This window comes from Protopterus annectens, chromosome 1.part0 (genome assembly GCF_019279795.1).
Source record: "Protopterus annectens isolate FY-2018-M chromosome 1.part0, PAN1.0, whole genome shotgun sequence".
NCBI lineage: Eukaryota > Metazoa > Chordata > Ceratodontiformes > Protopteridae > Protopterus > Protopterus annectens.
The window spans coordinates 1960020505-1960036173 of record NC_056725.1 but is presented as its reverse complement, the minus strand read 5'-3'; the positions used below and the strand labels follow the sequence as shown (position 1 = coordinate 1960036173).

Here is a 15669-nt window from a genome sequence, read left to right as displayed (position 1 = left end):
CATTCAAAGCATTCAATGTAATGACGTGGATGCTACTGGCCTGAAGTCTGGGATAGTAACACCATCACTGCTACTGGCAGTGCTCAAGCTTCAAGTGAAAATGATGCTTGCAGCATCAGCATATACTGTACCCTGCTGAGCAAATATGTGTACCTCACTCTATGTTACAGCTGCTGAGCAGGGTGAAAACTTCCAGTTCAGTTAATATTCCTTCCACACAGTTAAAACCAATTTAAATTCTGTATTTCTTTGAAACAAAAAGAGCAGATAAAGGTACTTAAATTCTCTTATACGTCCAGTTGAATATAGCAAGTTCTTAGCCGGCCAAAGCTGAGGTTTTTAAGCATATTCACCACCAGAACAGGTACAAGCAAGCAAAACCTGAGGGTATTGTTACTCAATGCTTGACATCTTCATCTCAAACGCACTCATCCGAGGCACTCCTTATAATGGACCACTTCAATGTCTCTGCAGTGACTGTGACCTGCTTCTAGACTCCGGAGAGCACCCCTGCACTGACAGGCTATTACACAGACCACACCTTTCAGTCATGTAACCAGGACCACAACACCCACGGCGGAGGTGTGTCCATATTTCACAGGGAAGTACATACCTCCATGCTGGTTGCTTAGCACGATGCATCAGAGGCAATCCAAGTGCAACTGACTGTGGCCAGGACTGCTATACAAATTGTAGCTTGTTACGGATTCTACAACATACCCCACGGTTAACAGCCCTCATTTCTTGGTGTACTGGAAAGTAGGGTTCAAACAGGAACTACTGATGTGACACTGACACTACCCCACACCTAACTGTGATACCTACTCATGTACTGACACATTAGGCCAACACTTTCATGGGTTAATAAACTCCATTCAGCTGGGTCAACCTATACACACCACCACCAAGGCCAACAATATCGTAGACCTGGACATTACCAACATGTGTGACTGGTGTTACACACCTGGGGTATCCCCTCATTGGTCAGTTCTGAACATATGCTAATCACCCTTGTTATCCACATCCCGGCACCACACCCTTCACAGAAAACACAGTACAATATTTCTACAAAGCCAACTTCACGCTTTGTATGACAGAAGTAGTAAACGCCATGACACCCATGCAGATGGACAATATAGTTACAAACGCAGAAACATTCCCAACTGCACTTCATTAGCACTTACACAACTGCATCGATCATGCTTGTTAGATTTTATTAATATTAGTCTGAAATTAATTATGTTGTAAATATGCTGAAAGAAAAGGCTTGCTTAAATGCAGAAACAAAGTTAGTAATATGTGATCAGCAGTCATACTAAATGACCATGGCTTGGAAAAGGAATCTGCTGAATGGACATTTTTCCCTTATAGACTCAAAACAGGATGTATGCAAGAGCAAAAATACAAAATCTGCTTTTAAAGAATGGACATTTTTCCCTTACAGACTAAAACAGGATGTATGCAAGAACAAAAATGCAAAATCTGCTTTTAAAGAACAATGACATGTTTTTCTTCATAAAAAACAGGATATGCTTATCAGCATTGACATAAGAACATATGTTTCTATACACAGATTCAAATAGAATACAGACAATGTGTTTCCTCAAAAATATGTTTTTCTACATGGACATCAGGACACTGTTACAGGATATTCACACTGTCAGAAAAGCTGGTCTCTTACAAGACATTGTTAAACAAGGAAGTTTAGTATTGTTTCTACAGGATAAGCAATTCTCCAAAATATGTTTATGCATGACTAAAAACTGTATATAAAGAGCTGTATAAATCCAGTTGTTTAGAGGTTTGGTAGGGACACAAGTCCCAAGGTAAATGTTATATCTCTCACATCATCTGTACTATATGAGAAGTAAAGTTGGAACAGTACTTTTAAGCTGCAACGTTTGTCCAGTTTTATTTATTATAAAAGTTATTGGTTACTGCTCTTAAAGACAAGTGCTGCAAAGTATATTCTCTCATCAGTGTATATTCTGCAAGTTTCTGTATGCAACAGACTGTGAATGCAATTATAACCAGACTTTGATTCCAGCCAGCAAGACTGAGTGTCTTAAGAACACTGCAGATCCATCACACCAAGCAAGTAAGCAAGTAAATCTCAAAATATTTTTTCAATGCTATCCCAAACAGAGCCATGACAGACACACCACATAACAGACGCCCCTCTGAGGGTCCACTGCCATGGACATACTGCACGACAGAAGGAGACAATTGCAAAGTAGGGTACACTCCCATGGGTGGGGTAGCTCCCTAGTCAGCCTCAGTAGGACTCTGGGATCCTTTCTTACATCCTCCAATCCTCCAACACTAGCTACATAAACATTACTGCGACACATTCAAAGGACTACCACTAAGCGTTATGGAGGTATGTCACTACTCTCGATGGCAATACCCACATCTGCTCTGACATACAATGGTTAGGCAGAAACATTACAGAACCGACTGATATTGGCAACAACCTGGCAGCTAACTTTACACCCCTCTCACACCCTAAAGGGCCCACATCTATACAGGATCAATGCAGAGTCCCTGCGGTCACAACTACGCCATTCAGACCTGCTCTCTCTAAAGCCTGGAACACATACTCCATGTGACCATCCAACATCCCAGGCTGCGATTTACACAAACCTCAAAATGACATGGCTCCCCACTTGGGCACCAGATTCACTAATAGCCTTGTATCAGGCATTGTGGACCCTGAATGGCGCACAGCAACAGTTATCACACTCCACAGAGGTGGCACTACAATGGACCAGAGGAACTATTGCCCTATACACCTGACTAGACTGTTCTGCAAGACTATTGAGAACATCATCATGGAAGTCATTCACAGAGACATTGTTGGCCTCCAAACCTTTGATACCACCCAGGTTGGATTTGTTAGGGCCACACCATGGCTCCTACACCTGGCGGAGTCCTGTGAGACAGGTACCAAGGTAGTAGATGATGGTAAGGGGGTCCACACAGCCTACCTTGTCCTCTCATTGGCTTTCAACACTGTTCACCATTCTGGTATTGTCAATATACACATCTACCTGCACAGCGACCCATACGTCTTGGGATGTTATGCAAAGTGGCTCACAGACAGGACACGCACGGTGAGGGTAGCATACCACAGTTCCTACTGTACATCAATTGCAATTGGCATACCCCAGTCCTCGGTCATAGGGACCCTCATGTTCATTATATACTTCCCTGAGGTACAGTCTAGCACAGAAAGACTTTCCTTGAATAGGTTTCCAGATGACTGCAAACTAGGGGCCATGATTGATTCACCAGCTAATGTACACACCCTCCATATGGATATCACTGTGACGGATACCTGGTGTCAATAACATGACCTCAAGCAGCATGGCAGATGGTGCATAGACATCCCCTTTGGATTGCAACAATCACCCTGTGACTATCACATAGGTGGTAGTCCCCTACATATATAAGACATAATAAGGGATCTTAGTACACACATAGATAGCACCCACTCCTTTGATAACCTTATTGCCAAGGGGGCGTGGATATCCTTCTACATGGCCACCGTAATCTGTAATGGTTTGTAGCCGGAACAAAGCCTGCCATTGTACCTCTATACTCCTGACTTATGAAACACATTCAGGGGTACAACACCCCCTTTGGGGTGTACCTTACAGGACAGCAATGGCTTTAAATACCACAACATTAATGCACCAACAGTATTACTCACCTCCAAAGGATGACGTATGCAGCACAACCACTGACATCCCAACTGTAGTCATTTGCATACTCGGAGGTGACCTCTTCTGAACATACAAAGCCCATGTCCACACCAGTATTGATGGATATGCTCCACATAAGCAACATAAGCAAAAGCCACTGAGAGCAACATGCTCTGGGATATGTACCCAAATGCAACAATGAGTAGCACGTGCTGGAGGGATACATTCCTGAAACGGACACTCACCATGCTTTGGAACATGATTCCTTTGTACATCAGACAGGGACCCTCATTAGCACTCTTCCTGAGATACCTCGATGGGTGGATGGGGAACAGACATGTATGCCAGAGATTACTGCAGTGGCTGTACTGTACACAGGTGCAGGAAACAAATGGCTGTGCTGTTCACAGGCAATGGACACTAACCTAGGGAGGTGCCGCCAGTGACAACACTGTATTAGGGCTTACAAATGGACTTGGCCAGACAGCATAGTACCTAACTATGAACCTATGAAGCTATTGCATGTCCTTTGTGCATGGATAATTGAGTAGCTCTTCCATTTCAATTAGCTATCATGCTGTTACACTGTCTGGTGACTACAAGACATATGTATCCTGTTACTGTGTATTGTACAGTCCAATACACATACCTTATGTTTGCATAATATACCAGTCATGCTATGTAAAATATTTGACTTATCTACCTACAATACTGTACTTTTCACATATTTGAAACCATATCCCATAATGCAAAGCATAATTGCACAGCGGGACCACCTTAGGCATGTTATTCTCATTATACGCCCATACATATGCCTACTGTTACAGTATATCATCATAAACTGTCCCCTGTTATGGCACGTACTTGTTGGACAAACCCTAACACCAACAGTGGCTGGAGTGGAATTGTTATGTTTAAAGTCCTTCTGTAGCATCCTTTGTGGTGTCTGAGGTGTTTACCTTGTGGCCCACAGCAGTACACACAATTTCTACAAGCATTACTATGCTCAACAAGACATCACTACATAATACCTTTTCCCACTGTCTGCATTGTGTACACTTTCATTTATACAGAACAGGCACTACATACACTAACATACTGAGTGTTTTACATACCTTCTTAGTGGTCCGAGTATACGATAATATCTGTGTTACTCCTTTCCTCTTTAAACGATTCAGTGGTATGAGCATATAGTTTGAATGTATGGCAAGTCATCGTTTTATACGTGGATACCTGTAACATGTGGTATCCTGCCACCAATTGGTGTTCTGGAGTAAATTATTACATGCATATCAGCTGTGCAGCTACTCCATTGGCCAATTACATGGCAACAGTGGTGTATAATTGAATACTCCACTTGGGCGTTGTCCTTCTGCCCTACCTTCGAGGGAGACAGTCTGGATGTATTGTATTGTGATGAATTGCAACAGCTATATGGAGAGACACAGATAGTTTGAATTCATGTCCCCCGTGGATTGCGTGTGAAGGCTAGAGTAAATAGTTCTACATGTGAGTGTAGCTGTTATCTCAACCGTCTGATATGAGACTACTGCAAACGAAACCTGTAACATCGGCGTCTGTTCCATTGTACAACAGCAATGATTTCACATGGCGCCATTACAAGTGTGTCTCTCACAAGGTATGTTAACACTTCTGCAGATGTCATTGAGTGAGTGGGTGTTTGTGATGTTATTACAGTTTGTATTGCAATTGTTTCAGGTGTGGGGCAGATGTAGGTGGGTGTACATAGCAGATAAAGGTTTGTGGGAACTGCATTTATACATATTCCATATGTGTGTGGGGGCCCCTTCCCTAATTGAAGACCTGTCATTTAGTTGACTAATACTATGGTTATTGCAGGCTTATTCATTAAACCATTGTTAACTGGTTCCTATATAGCATGAAGGTGATGTTGATCCTTCAATCCCTCTGAAATACATCGATATGTACTGAACTGCTGCTGCATGAAAGCTGTCTCATGTATTTCTGTCACAAATATTTGCACTCATTGCTGTTGTGTTGGTGCCTCCAACTCTTTGGCTTGGGTTGCCACATTTTCAATTGGCCATATTGGGACATTTGCAGGGCACACATATCAGGATTTAGAGGCCGACACAAACACACAGTCAGTACAAAGGATAGAACTTAATTTTGCCCTAAATTAAACCTTATTCTTGTAGCACTTTAGCTGCTTATTATGTTTCTTGTACAATTTATGTATTTGAGAGACGGACATAACTATTTCATGCAACTATTACTTAATATATGGGACAGCAGTATGTCCTACAATCTCGGTACATTTGCCCTTTTTAATATTTGTTGTCAGGACACAACTGGCCAAAGAGGGACTGTCTCTCTCAAAGTGGGACAGGTGGTAACCATATGCCTAAGGCTGGCTATGACCACAACTAGTGTAATAATCTACCTCCAAGTTAGCACAAACAGACCCACGATGCAAACACACGCACACACACATTACAGTCCCACAGAAACACACACCACACTCTCAACATGCACTTACACACACTACTGCAATCGGAACCACACTTATACACAGTACCTACCTGGACCGCAGCACTGGAAGCAATAACTAAATGTCCTTTAACATCGTGATAATATTACTCGCAGTTATACTGTTCCTGTAATGTGGTTTTCCATCTTAAAGCCTCGTGATTACACGTGTCGGTATGTAAAGCATTCGGTAGTTGGCAGTATCCTATTCATTTGTACCTCCATGGTTGTGTACATGTCGTTAACCTATCTATATATTCGCAGATATATGTAACATATCGACATACATCTCTCTATCACCCTTTCTATCCCTATTATATCTATATATATATATATATATATATATATATATATATATATATATATATAGACAGGGAAAAGGAGAGAGAGTGTACACACCTTTCGTTGGGTACATGGCGGTGTATTCTGTTTGCTGAACCCCGCCCTTTTGTGTTCTAACCTGTCACAATACACACCTGCCATTGGTACATCTCGGGTAGCTTAGTGGTAGGTGATTGTGTACATGGTTGCGTGTTCTACTCCTGCAAGTGGTCGTTTTACCTCTCAGAGCAGGCACTGTTAGTACATGAGTGAATAATGCTGGTTTCACCTGTTCTGGACATCTTTGACCGTGATCTGCGCGGAATTCGGAAAAGCTTAAACCTGTTTTGCGCATATCCATGTAGTCCTGTTTAAACGACGCTTACCGTGACTTGCCACCACATAAACCCACTAACATGTGCTTACATGTGCTCTAACAACCTACATCCAACATCCATTATTCGTGCCATCGGGATTACGTAACGGACCTTGCAGGACGTGGAACCGGGTACATACATGACACAGTCAGTGGCCTTACCACTTGGTCATCTGGTGTTTGTACAGATGTTAATGGTGTTTTGTATGTGGACTGTACTATGGCTGTTCCTCCATACTGCAGTCAAATGTGTAACTCAGTTAGTTTACATATGGATGATACCACTTCATGGTATGTCCAAGTGATGTTTAATGGATGTGCTCCAGCATTGGGAATCTATGTCAGAGTGAGCCACACACTGTAATGTGCTACACCTTCACACAACCATAACTGGAGAATGCTGGGGTGGTGGATACCTGTCATGGGTACTCCCCATGCTTTGGCACTACATCCCTAATTACATTATATGGAGGCCCTCATTAACACACCGGGGAATCCATACAGAGTAGGTGGGGAACAGTGGTTACATACGTGGATCCTACAATTGGCTCTGCTCCACAGAGGGACAGTTGGTTGACTGATGGGGTGGTGATAGCAGACACATTTTGCCTAGGCTGCTGAATGGCCACTGACAATTGGGCATGTATCTACCAATGTACCTAGGAACCTATACATACAGTATCAACATATGCTGTTAGCTTTGTTTACTGTTCAGGTGTTGACTTTCCTTGTTCCAATAGCTGTTGTGTGTGCAGTAGTTGAGGGCTGCCTATGTAGAATTCACACAGTAGGCCACCTATACATTACAATTTGCAGGCGGTTGTGTGTGTGTGCCATCCATTTTACTGTGTGTGCAGGTGGAGAAGTGTGTCAGTCCGTAGGGGCCTACACTGTCAGTGTATGTGCTATACATTCCCTCTTTGCCAAGGCGTGGGCATATTGGGCATGTCTCCGTCTGCCTACTGGGGCTGGCACAGGTTGTTCGTGGTCTGAATCCCTCTGTGCCTGTGATGGCCTTGGCAATTGCGGTGGGCTGTGAGGGCCTTCACCATTATGTCCCTGCTGCAGCTGTTTCTGCAGGATCATATTATGTAGCATGGCACATACTATGAAGATGTGGGCACACGTGCCTGGAGAGTACTGCAAGGCTCCACCGGATATGTCCAAGCAATGGAACCATGATTTCAGCATCCCAAACACATGCTCTATGATGATTCTGGTTTGTGCGTGTGCATCATTATGGCGTTCTTGCATGGGTGTGTGTGCATTTCTGATGGGAGTCATCATCCATGGCTCCAGTGCGTAGCCAGCATCCCCCACAAGGTGGCCATATGGGATGTCCCCCCTGACAAATACCTGATACAGCTGTGAGGCATGCCAGATGTGGGAGTCATGGTAGCTTCCAGGGCTGCCAGCACACACATCTGTGATAATGCCCTGGGCATTGCACATGACCTGGCAGTTGATGGAGTGGTATCCCTTGTGGTTTATGTAGTGCCTACCATGGTCTCCGGGTGGTGACTTGATATGTATGTGTATGCAGTCTATTGCACCCAGTACCTTCGGGTAGTGTGCCACATGGTGGAAGAGATGCATATTGCTGGCCAACTCCTCCTGAGTTCGGGGGAAGTATATATGCTCACTGGCATGTGATAACATGGCATCCAGGAACTGGTGGAGTACCCTGGATGCTGATGCCTGTGAGATCCCCATAATATCTCCAGTTGGCCTTTGAAAGGTACCTGTGGCTAGTATTCTCAGGCTTACACATACCTTCGTGTCCACTGGGATGGGTTCCCCTCTGTTGTTTCTGGCTCTCAAGCGTGGCCGGTACAGCTCAACTATTTGCTGTATGATGTTCCTGTCCACCCTGTAATGCTCTACTATCTCCAGATCATGTAGCCCCTGGTAGGTTACCCTTGGTCTGAACACTCTTCTCCTCCGCCGTGGCCTGAGGTGGTTGTCAGCATCATCCTTCACAACACCTTCAGTCTCCAACACATGCGATGAATCACAGCTATGGCAGCTCCCAACAAGTACATTGTAAAAGTTCCCCGTCTGTTTACATCAATGGTGCAGTGTTTGGGAATACACAAGTATGTGTGAGGTGCCTTCACACTTTATACTATTGTGCTTTGAACACTGATGATGTTATAGGGTGTGTATGTACATTCAGAGCTGCAGGGTATCTTGTGTTTTACCACAGATACTGCTATTGTGCTGCCTTTGGTGTTAAATTACATTTAGATGCCATGGATTACTTCTTGCCCTTGCCTCCACTTTTCTTTACGATTCCCCTCCCATTGTCTGGCATGCATCCAGCAGCCTGCTTTCTTGTTTTGTACTTTCACGAACCAGGATTGTCTTGTGAAATGTCTTCTATTGCCAATCTACTGCAGGTTTGCTTTGCTTGGTGGTTACAGTTCTCTTTTCTTTGCAATCCAACACCTCCCCTATCCTGTTCTGCAGGTTGCTGCTAGCAGACTTGTGAGCTGGTGTCAATTGCCCACTGTGAGTTAATAGGTGTTAATTGCTCAGTTGTACTCCAATTACCCTACTGTAGCATTTCCTTATTGTCTTCCCTAAAGTTCCTTTTTGGGCTGTGGTGCGCGGCGCGTGAGTCCGCTTACCGGGATTCGAGCACGCTTTCATCCACGTACACATGCACTTTCGGGCACCATGTGTGCTTTCAGCTGAGCAAAGCTATACCTACATCCATGCCCCTGTCCTGCGGCTTTGCTTAGCAACGGGCAGCCCGGATGTGCATTGCTCCAATGTGCTTACAGCTGCAGTGGCACACCCCACTGTTAATGTCATGTATTCCTCCAGACCACTCCTCGGTGTTGTAATGCTGCACAGTATTGTACATCCTTAGTCCGGCGGTACGTTTGCGATTCACTGTTACTTGCCTCATTTGCATGACATTGACTACTAATTCATAGTTACCATGCCGAACACTGTCACAGACCCTTAGCAACCCTTACAGCTTGGTTATGGTGTAGCATGCATACCATTGACTATTATGGTGAAATCATGATTTGTGTTACATTGCTATTTTATGACATTTGTATATATTTTCCTTGTGTTCCCATTTGCGCACACATGCCCTACGGTTGTACTTTGCGTTACTGTGGCCATGACATTAAATGTTATTTTGTATGTGTTGTGCATCTTTTCTTATGCCATTGGCTGTATATTTAGCGACTGGCATATGTTAACTTTGTAATACATGAGTCTGGTCCTCTTCCATGGCTACGATGTTCTGTTTGTCAACATGTAAACTTTTTTTTTTTTGGTTTACATTTCTGTAGGCTTACACTATGCCTATGCCACTTCATGAATCGCTATGTACCTTCATTTGCATGCTGCAGTACTGCGCATGGGGTGATTTGCATACCTACGCCGGGAGCTGCGCAGATCTGGCGTACGCCGGTAGTGCACGTGGAATTGGATCATACCTGAATCACTCAGCGGCCATATTTGGCATTATACCACCTACGCTCCATGAATCCCGGGGAAAGAGATGAACTCCTGAGGTGCTGTCCTTCAGATAAGATGGTAATCCAGTGTCCCAGCTGCCTAAGTTGGTGACAGCACAGGTTGATGTAAAAACCCCTGTGACACGTACTGAAAAAAGAGTAGTGATACTTTGTTACATCTTAGGTAACAAATATACACTATTTACATATTTACATGTTTACAAATACATGTAAGCTTTAACAAAAAATAACATAACAAAACTGAAGCCCTACCATTTACTGCATAAACAAATCTTTATGTTCACTAAAGCCTCATTGAAATTCCAAATTTTTTATATAATGCATAATCACGCGCGCGCACACACACACACACACACACACACACACACACACACACACACACACGCACACGCACACACACACACACACACACACACACAGCAACATAAATAGCCATAACTTTTAATTATAAATATGCTTCTAGCAGCCAAATAAAATCATTGTCTAGAGACAAAAATATTTTGTGCTGGACCTCTCACCACAGATCATGGAAAGGTGGCAAATGATATCACAGGCCTTGCACCACAGGATTGACAACTCTGTCAAATATTGATGGCTAGACTGCACATTCCTGTTATGATCCTAAAACAGTATTTACCTGCTTAGTGGACATGTCCTACAACTGTTCCTCTCTGATTTGCTCTTCATAGCTGATCAGTGTCACAAAATGCTGACTATTCTGAAAAGATGGATGGCATTCTTCTCATCAAAAATATGTCTTTCCCTAGCACTATGGTTTTATCTCAAGACATAGTGTAATTAGCAAGGTGAAGACAATATGGCTGCATAACTGAACTTAGTGGCACATAGTATAGGATGAAAATCACAAGAATCCACAACAAATAAACAAATGAAAGCACATGCAGAGCAAGGAAACACTATATATGCCAATTGAGCCGAAAACCAATAAAACATTTTATTCCACTGCAAAATAAAAATAAAAATGTAATAAAACATTAAAACTGAGTGCTTTCGTCTCTACTAATTCAGAGACTTCTTCAGAATAACATATCAATTAAAATCGTTCACTTTATGCAGTCATCATTAAATTCACGCCCCTTAATTTATGCAACAAGCCAACCAACATCCACAAACATTTACATATGTTTATAAATTATGTAAATAACTGCACCATATTTTATCACTCAAAAAAATAATAGATATATAAAATATGTAAAATATATACATATATAGACATACAATATGTGTTAATTAATGCCAGCATATGTGTTTCCCATTACACCAAAAAGGTAATACTTGATGTTTGAAAAGTATAATAAAAGCTTTACGATTTCAAACCACTTTATAAATATAAACATACTTATACTGTAAATAAATAAATAACTATTCACAATTTTCACCTCTACCATAGCAATTGTAATAAAGCTCATCTAGGCAAAGCTTTCAATTTAAAAAAAAAAAACATGACATATAGAATGAATCATTAAGGCCCAGCCACTGTGTGGCATTAGTTCTAAGTTGCCATTATGTTTCATGCTTCTCTAAAATTAATGACCAAGGACCACCCCTTCTATCTGGTTCAAGAATGTCAATAATAGTGAATTTAAAAGAATGGTCTATAAATTCTATACAATGCTTTGCTAATGCATTTGTATCTTTTTTATTCTTTATGTCCCTCAAATGTTCATATATATGATTCTTCAGTTTCCTTTCTGTCTTTCAAATATAAAAACAGGGTCATTTAGAGCAGAAAGCACAGTAAACTACTTTTTCAGTAGTGCAGGAACAGCTCTTATTCAACTTTACATTATGTTATTCCCATTAAAACTAGAACCCTCTTTAATATAGGGGCAGTAATTACAAGCACCGCACTTATTCATACTTCCATTGAATGGGCCCTTTGAAGTTGTTTCTAAAAGGGTCTTCAGGCATTTTCCCTTCCTGTAAACAATAATAGGTCTCTCACTCACAAATTCTTTAATATCCTTGTTACTGGCCATGACCATCCAGTTCTTAAATAGTATATCCACTATACTCCCACTAGAACTGTTAAAAGTTGTTACAAATGCACTGTTAAAATTGTCCTGTGTTCCAAGTTCCACCCTATTCCAATCATTAGAATTACCATCATTCAAGATGTTAATATCCCTTACATACTCAATAATAGTGTTGGTGGTAGCATAGTTTTCATGTCGGTTAAGTAGGGGTAGGAAATGTCTTCTTTCACGTTTCTTTATTACTTCAAGTATGACATCATTCACTATGCTAAATGGATATCCCCTTCTAATAAACATTTCTTTTAAAATATCACATTCATTTAAAAACCTGTCAAAGAGTGTCACCATCCGTGCAGCTCTTACAAACTGCCCTTTCACCACTGCTTTCTTTTGTTTGTAAGGGTGAGAACTTTCATAGTGTAGGAAACTATTTGGATATGTGTTTTTTCTAAAAATCTCTGATTTAAACACTTTATGTTGCCTATCTTTTATTAATTTAACATCTAAGTATGAGATTTCATCAAACCCGGTGGTATGGGTAAACTTTAAAAATACAATCAAAGCTTCACCCATACCTTGCCAAAAGCTCACCATGGTAATAGACCACAACCTTTTAAAGAGATTACACAAGACAAGAAGGCAAAATAGAAACCTTCTTAGATTGAAGTTAGTACTGCAGCTCTGTAATGTGACTATCCAACATTAAGAGTGGTACTGCTAATGCCAATGCAAATGGTCTGTGAAGACAGGGAACAGGGTAACTTACCAAAAAGAAAGTTTGCTTGATGTCTACATGGGTAAAACAGAATGTGGTGTTTGAGAATAAATTTGACACTGTTTTCTGAGTCAGAATATATCAGAATGTATTAGACCTGTGAGTTGCACTTAAGCTATATAAAATCTTCACCACCTAAACTAAAAAGTATGTGACTGGATATGCAACATGTTTTTTTTTCAGTGGTATGAAAACATGAGAACTTGTTACTTTTTCTATGAAATGAATGACAAAAGTATATGAAGTTTGTAACTGGAGTGTGTGACTGTGCAAATACAGCAATTATACATAGGATGTAATATACAGGAAAGATTTGAAACAAAAACTGTGCTTTGTCTGTCCTTTGATTATAAGCAGAAGTGGAGCTAGTTCTACCGTCGTCATTGGCCTGTACGATTAAATGGCACCCCACCCTTTAGCTCTTCAAGTGAAGAGCAAAAAAAAAAAAAAGTACTTCACTGTAATAAGCCAGTTGCTACATTGTAAGCCATCAGCTTATTACAGTTAGATGCATGCTACTACACCCCAAAAGCAAAAAAAAAAAAAAAAAAAAAAAAAAAAAAGGACATTCCCTCTACTTGCACACTAACCTATTGGCCAGATACACGACATGCCCCCCCACCTGCCCCATCTATTCAGATCTCCTTTCTGTGTCCTGCCCATAATCCTCCTTCAATATATTTAATTAAGAAACAATACTTTCTTCTTTTACTTTTTTTGCTACAGTTTATACCCTACCTGCATGGAGAGCTGTAGCGCTTATGTTTCAGTTAACAAAAAAAATCCTCTTTTTTAAACTATAGCAAACTGCTTGCTACAAATGTAGAAAACAGTTGCTACAGTTTATACCCTGCCTACATGGAGGGCTATGGTACTCATGTCACAGTTAAAAAAATTCTTCTTTTTTAAACTGTAGCAAACTGCTTACTTCAAATATAGCAAACAGTTGCAACAGTTTATACCTTGCCTGCACAGAGTGCTAGAGTGCTCATGTTTTATTTTTAAAAACAAAAAAAAAACTTTTTAAACTGTCGCAAACAGTTGCTACAGTTTATACCCGGTCTGCACAGAGTGCTAGAGTGTTCATGTTTTAGTTTTAAAAACAAAAAAATTCTTCTTTTTAAACTGTAGCAAACAGTTGTTACAATTTATACCCTAGTGCTAAAGTGCGGGTTTTTGTTAAAAAAATATAATTTTTTTTACTTTTAAACTGTTCTGCTGCACATAGCCATTTGTGATTATAATTATTTGACTTATTTCCAAGACAGAAACAGTAACTAGGAGCTCCACAGTTTAGTAACTGGAGTAGTGGCAGTTTACTGCATTGGACCAGGAGAGACAGCTACAGTGTTAGATAATATTACCAATCCTTTTATGGAATTCGATGTGTAATGTGTGTGGAAGGAGGGGGGTTGTCTCAATATAAGAGTTTATTTGAAGTACAGTAACTGTGGGCAAGTGAGAACTGGAAGGCACTGCAACCCAGAGGGGTGATAAGAAGGGTTATGGGGGCTCAGCATGAAGTAAACTCTTAGGGTGGATGATGTAGGCTGATACCCTAGCCCACAGTGCATATTTCTGCATGTTCTTGAGACCAAGCTGAACTTAGTGAGTTATTCACTGATTCATATCTGTGTGACCTTTTTTATATTTCAATCTATTTTGTGCAAATGGTGTGACTCAAGAAACTGTACACCCAATGACCATTAGGTTTTAGATTTAAAATAATGTATACAGAGTGTTGTAATCAGGTTATACCTGGTCACCCTAACTGTTCATCAAGCTGGAGATATCATTAACAATCAGTCAAACACCTCAACAACTAGAACAGTTGCATGGTAACTCAATGATGACCTTAGTATCTCTAATCCTACTCTTAAATGGTTTTCAAGCTACCACACCAGCAGGCTGCAGTTTGTCAAATGGCTCTCTTACTTCTCACCTTTCCTCCCTGTCAGTACAGGAGTACCACAAGGCTCCATTCTAGGACCACTACTATTTAATATGTTCACTACCTGTCTTCATACTTCCAGCTCTCACTCTTCTCTTATACAATATGCAGATGATTCCACTCCCATCTCCACCTCAGATAGTCTCTCTGACCTCCACTCATTAACCCAAAACTCCTTCCACACTTTTGAAAAGTTAACTAGCAATCAACTCATACGCAGTCCTAAAAAACAAGCTTCTTTTATTTCTCCCAAAATCTATTTCTCATCTTAAATCTTCATTTAATATCACATTCCTTGACAGTACTGTCATGTTGAATCACACACCAAGCTCCTGAGGGCAATCATTGATGATCATCTTGAAATTTGATCTGCACATCCAAAACTGCATTAAGAAGGCACACCAAAACTGGACTTGTGTTACAGAAGTAAAAAAATTCCTCATCTATGACTCCAGACGTTCTCTTGTCTATGCCTACCTTCTTCCCAGTCTTCTTTATGCCTCTCCAATCCTGACCAACTTAAAACCCTCTCTA

The 15669-nt window shown here is 41.1% G+C and overlaps 1 protein-coding gene across 1 annotated transcript in view; it reads right to left on the bottom strand.

Moving 5' to 3' along the window:
* Nucleotides 1-15669, bottom strand: part of DCDC2C (doublecortin domain containing 2C) — a 2319258-nt gene that overhangs the window by 1234173 nt on the left and 1069416 nt on the right. The gene's annotated exons all lie outside the window — the stretch shown is intronic.